Source organism: Euphorbia lathyris, chromosome 7, assembly GCF_963576675.1.
Source record: "Euphorbia lathyris chromosome 7, ddEupLath1.1, whole genome shotgun sequence".
NCBI classification, from domain to species: domain Eukaryota; kingdom Viridiplantae; phylum Streptophyta; class Magnoliopsida; order Malpighiales; family Euphorbiaceae; genus Euphorbia; species Euphorbia lathyris.
This window is the reverse complement of record NC_088916.1, coordinates 9,617,908-9,623,918: the sequence shown is the minus strand read 5'-3', so window position 1 is coordinate 9,623,918 and position 6,011 is coordinate 9,617,908.

The following is a 6,011-nucleotide window of genomic DNA, read 5'->3' as shown; positions in this document are numbered from 1 at the left end:
ATTTGAGAGAATAAACTATTTATTTATAGGGCTCCATTTTCCACCTCATTATTTTTATATTATTTTTGTGAATTTCTAACAATTTCTAGTTTTTTTTTCTTTTCTTGACTTGGGATTTTCTTTTCTTTGCTTTTCTTTGGTTGTATTTACCTACCAACTAATTAATAAATATATATATTATTTAAAAAATATATTATTTTCCATCTCATTTATGGTGGATGTTCAAATTTGTTATTAATATTTTGTTTGAAATTTCAATTTTATTTGCTCATTATACTTTAAAACCACTCATTACATAACAAAAAACATTTATGGTTAAATTTTTTTTTGAGAGAGAACATTTATGGTTATATTTTGGTGGAGAAAAAGAATCTTACATATAGTACAATCTTTTTAAATTAATATTTGATGCCTGAAAGTCCACGTGTCAACTTGCAATTGTACAGAAGCAAGATCAAAGGGGAGCCATTTGTACGATGAATCATTCTGATGCCTAAGTCAGTTTGTGAAAAAAACTAGAGAATGATCACAATCAATAAAAAAGCTGTAACATAAGTTTCATGTAAAAGTGAATGAATCTATTTACCTTTTACTCTATTTATATTGATGTTGAGTTGTAGAATACGGTTACAAATTGTGGAGTGGGTGAGCCATGATATCGAGGTTTGATATACCTCAAGTCCACTTGGCCCGTGATTCTCGGGATCGAATGTGATTATGGCAACAGTTGGATTCTTAACTGGGTCTGACGACCCTTCCCAAGTCAAGCTTCTAGCACGCAGTAGTTGTGTTGTATTTAGCTAAAGAGATGCTACATCTTCTATCTTTTGAGAGTAGGTTCGGACTTCTATGATGCCACATAACATAGTTATATTTGTTTGATATCAGATGTCCCCCAGGTCTAATTTATCGTTCTTTAAGATAAGAAAGCATTGACTTCGGAAAGTGTTGTACTTGTGATTTCCTGATAAGTTGATGGAGGGGATTTGAATTTTGGAACTTTTTTGGGAAATGGGGAACTAATAAGGAGGTTATACGGGTTCTTAATGGTTGATTTTCCCCTCTTCTTGCGCTCATAAATTCAACTGTTGGGGCATCTTTTCTTGTACTTTTGGGCGCTTTTTGAGTTGTTGGCGGTTTCTCTTTGTGTTCCACACGACGCGATATTACGATTTGTAAAGGTGTATGTCAGAGGCATTTAATGCTTATTTAATCATTACTAATAAGTAATAATAACACATATCGCTTTGGCTGTCTTTCGAACAGTATAAAATGGTATGGTTTTGTTGAGGGTTTCTTTTTACTCCTAGCTTTCTTTCTTACCTCGTTTTTTTGTTGGAACTTTCCCTAATGATTTCGACTTTTAAGTGTAAGTGCTTCTTCTGCTTCCTTCTTTTTCTCTGTTTTCCTTTTCTGGTTATATGGCTCCTAAAAAATCAAATCCTAAGAAAGCCTTTAAAGTCGACAAGTCTCCTAGGAAGAAGAAGGCGGAGAAGGTTTATTTGCATGCTGAAGAGCAGCTGTCTACGCTGACCCCAGTGAATATTAAATCGCTCGTTGAAGGTTATCCCGATCTGCAAAGGATGGACGTTCGTGCCCCCTCCACAACCTATCGAGTAGGGTCTGACTGCTAAGGTTACTTTGGTATTTATACCCAGCATGTGGAGACCGGACTGTGATTTCCGCTAATGAGAAGCGTGGAGGATATTCTGGTGGAATTTGACCTTTGTCCTTCCTAGATCTCCCGAACTCCTGGGTGGAGTTGCTTTCTTCTGCCAAGATTTCTCATGACTTAAATATTGAGTTGAATGGGGCCATATTTCATCGCCTCTAGAGGCCCAAGTTAAGGGTCGTGGATTACCTCATTATTTAGGATATGGATAAGAAACTGGCCACCTTACTAAATAAGAAAAAAGATAGTTTTAAAGGGTTCAAGATGAGGTGGTTTTTGTTAGGTCCTAACAAGGATGACCCGCATAGCCTTTATTCCATCAATTTTCCCTTCCATGTGGATTAGAATCCTCTTCCTAGAGAATCCTCATTTTGATTTCAATCCGTATCAAACTTAGACATCCTCTGTAAGTTGTTTAATATTAAATAAATAGAAGTATGTAGGGGAGATGAGAAGAGATATGTTAATGCATTAACTAAAATTAGGAAAAGGTACAAAATAAACCATGTGGTTTGGGTCATTTTCAAACATAAACTATGTAGTGTTAATATTGATAGATTTCTTTCTTTCTTTAAGGAAAGAGCTCTTGGAGAAAAAATAGGATCTTGGAGAAAAAATAGGATCTTGGAGAAATAATAGGATCTTATGATAAATCCTCTTGGCGATTAACCTTGCGATCATCATTCGGTCTCCCAATGGAGACCCTTCAGCTGCCCGTCTTTGGCCGGCCACCGGCTGACCCCCCGAATCCGTTTTCTTTTGATCCACAGGGGCCTTCGTGGTCAAGATTGAATCCTAGTGCGGAGCCACCACGCTGGAACTGGAGAGACCTATTGCCGAATAAAGAAGTGTTATTCCAAGGTTCGTGAAAACCTTCGTGAGAATAGGAAAGTGGTGATTACTGTTGATGAGGCGAATCCTTTATACCCAAAGTATCACTTGACTCATCCCTGAAACAACAATTAACAACTCAATGGAATAGTGCCCTAATCATTAAGCTGCTTGGGAGAAAGTGTTGAAACACCTTTCCACATGATTTTGATTTGACAAAATTATTTAATCCATGATTAAGAGGTAATTAAATTTAAGTGCTTTGATTTAATTGTACTAATATGTTTGTTCAATGTTGAGTATAAATATAGATGTAAACAGAAATAAAAAGTAAGACAGGACACAGTCAACACAAACAGCACAGCACGAGCTGAGTAAAGAGCAACTCAGCATCGTAGAAGATAAGTCACCTTCGGAACAGAAGTCTGAAGATAAAGCTAGATAAAGAAGTTGAGTGGAACGCAACTCAGTATCAAAAGAATAAAGTCTTCTATACAAATAAGGCATGCAGACCAAGCTGACCACAGAAGCTAAGTAAAGGCAACTCAGAAAGAAAGAAAGAACAAGAAGCCACGACAGAGTCAAGCTGAGTGTTCTTCAGGATAGCATGATTTGTCCGTTTACTAAAAGACAAATTCTGACATCTGTCTGCACCAATAATAGAAACCTTGGAATCTTGCAAGGTAACGGTTTCGAGAGACATGGGTCAAATGGCAGGTTGCTAAAAGATAAACTGCCACTAGAAGACATACCTGCAGAAAAGACAAGCCTGACATCTGCCTGATTCAGACGACATGATTGGCCTGCACACTGAAGCTAGCCAGAACGTTGTCTGAAGATAGAGCCGTTTGGATTCAACGGAAAGATCCAAATTCAAATCATTTGAACCTCTGATCTCAACTATAAAAGGACGAAGATCACTTTTGGATCAAATGCACAAGTACAATAGACAGCCGATCATAGAAAGCCAAAAAGAGCTAAAGCCAAAGCACACAAATACAAAAGACAGATCTTACACCAACTTTCTTATTCTGTGTAAAAGCTAGAGTGAATTTGTATTCATCTAAAGTGTTCTTCTTCTTCTAGAAAGAACAGTTTTTGTATCAATTGTTAAGATTGAGAGAGTCAAGCTGAGTGCTCGGTCTTTGTACTCAGTGGTAGATAAAATCTGAGTGTTCGGTTATAACATTCAGTAGGATTGAGTAGACGAATAGAGGACGGTACTCTTGCATACTCAATTGATTGTAAAGGGTTTGTGATCTACCTTTAAAGAGCTCAGTATTGGATTCTAAAAGCCCGGAGGAGTCTGGGGACTGGACGTAGGCGAAGAGGCCGAACCAGGATAAGTCATACTGAGTAATTTCTAACTCTCTTAATATATATATATATATATATATATGTGTGTGTGTGTGTGTGTGTGTGTGTGTGTGTGTGTGTGTGTGCTTGTGTTGCTTGTTATATTTACTCAGCATATAAACTGTTTAAAGCTAACACTGAGTAAATTAGAGTGCTGAGTTGGAAGCTGATCACAAAAGTGTCAATTCCCAACTCACAAGTGAAACAGTCTTAGTCAACATCTGACTAAAGTTGTCTTACACTAAGATCGGCCAAGCTGACCAAAGCTGAGTTGATAAACTCACTAAAATTATCAAGTCAGCAAGATTAGTTAACGAAAAAGTTACATTAGTTCCTAACCCCCCCCCCCTTGGAACTAATCACACAGGACCAACAAGTGGTATCAGAGCCATAATAGCTCACTAACTCAAAGATCTAACAATCTTGAGCTGATCTCGAATAAATGGCTGAGAACAGCACTCGTTTCCTTCCCGGGAATCAAACAACACAGATACTCCCTGAGGGATTATCAATTAGTCGGCCTCCCCTATTCTTTGGATCTAATTATACATTCTGGAAGGATAGGATGAAGAACTTTATCCAAGCCATAAATATGAGTGCATGGCTTGCAATAGTTCAAGGCCCATACGTGCCATATAAAACGGTTAACAATAAGAAAGTTGTTAAGAGTGAAACTGAGTGGTCAGAAGATGACCTTAGAAAACTTCAAAACAATGCTTCGGCTATCAATATGCTTCACTGTGCTTTAGATGCTGCAGAATACAATAAGATTTTAGGTTGCGAGTCAGCACAGGAGATTTGGAAAAAGCTTGAAGTAACCTACGAAGGCACAAGCAAGGTCAAGGAATCAAAAGTAAATCAGCATATAAGATTATACGAGTTGTTCGAGATGAATGATAATGAGGACATCTTGGGAATGAAGGCTAGATTTACCAACATTATAAATGAGCTGAAAAGACTTGGAAAGAACTTCACCGAGGAAGAACAGGTGAAGAAGATCTTGAGAAGTCTTCCCAAAAGCTGGCAGGCCAAAAAGACTGCAGTGGAGGAAGCTCGGGACCTGACTACGTATAAGTACGATGAGCTGATCGGATCGTTGCTGACTCATGAGATATCAATGAAAAACTTTGAAGAAAAAGAGAAGTCAGAAGACAAGAAACAAAAATCACTTGTCATGAAAACTGACTCCACCGAAGCTGACTCATCTGATGATGAGGAAATGGCAATGTTCACCAGGAAGATGAAGAAGCTGTTCAGGAAGAATGATAGGAACAGCAAAAGGCCATTCAAAAGAAATGACAAATACAAAGCTGAGCCCAGCGACAACAAATATAAGAAGGACAACTCAAAGCCTGTCACATGTTTCGAGTGCCACCAAACTGGGCACATCAAGTCAAGTTGTCCCATGCTGAAGAAAGACAAGAAGGGCAGCAGAAAGGCTATGGTAGCCACATGGAGTGATAGTGATGAGTCAACCTCATCAGAAGCTGATGCAAATGAAACAGCAAATATATACTTAATGGCCGATGATGATGACCGCACTTATTCTGAGAAAGCTGACCCTCTCTGATGAAACTGACCAGGAAGAACACAATAATGAGGTAACATCCTTACTTTTGCTTAAAAATGAGATGATAAACGCCCTGAGTGATTTATATGCACTAACTAAAAAGTGCAATAAGAAAGTAAAGGCACTCAGCAGGCAGTGTGATGAGATTGAAGAGGTCAAGCTCAGTGACCTCCGATATCTTCTCTAAGACAATTCAACTTTGCACAGTAACATAGAACTTATGCATAAGTTTGTCTCGGAGGTCCAATCAGATTCAAAGAAACTGAAAAAGGATGTCACTACCCTACAGAGCCAAATAAGAGGCTCAAATAAAAATAAATCCCATGCTGAGTACTCAAGTACTAGTCAGCATAAACAGTTCACGCAGTGTGACTGTTGCGGGAAAAAGGGGCACACAAGAGAAGTGTGTTGGTACAATAAGCGGATTGTCCAAAGTGACTTCTGCGGAAAGAAAGGACATACCACTAAGGTATGTTGGCATGCTCAGCACAATAATGCTGACCACACTCAAGATCACCCTCAAAGGGTAATTCACTGTGACTTCTGTGGTAAAAGTGGCCACACTATAAAAGTATGTCGTCA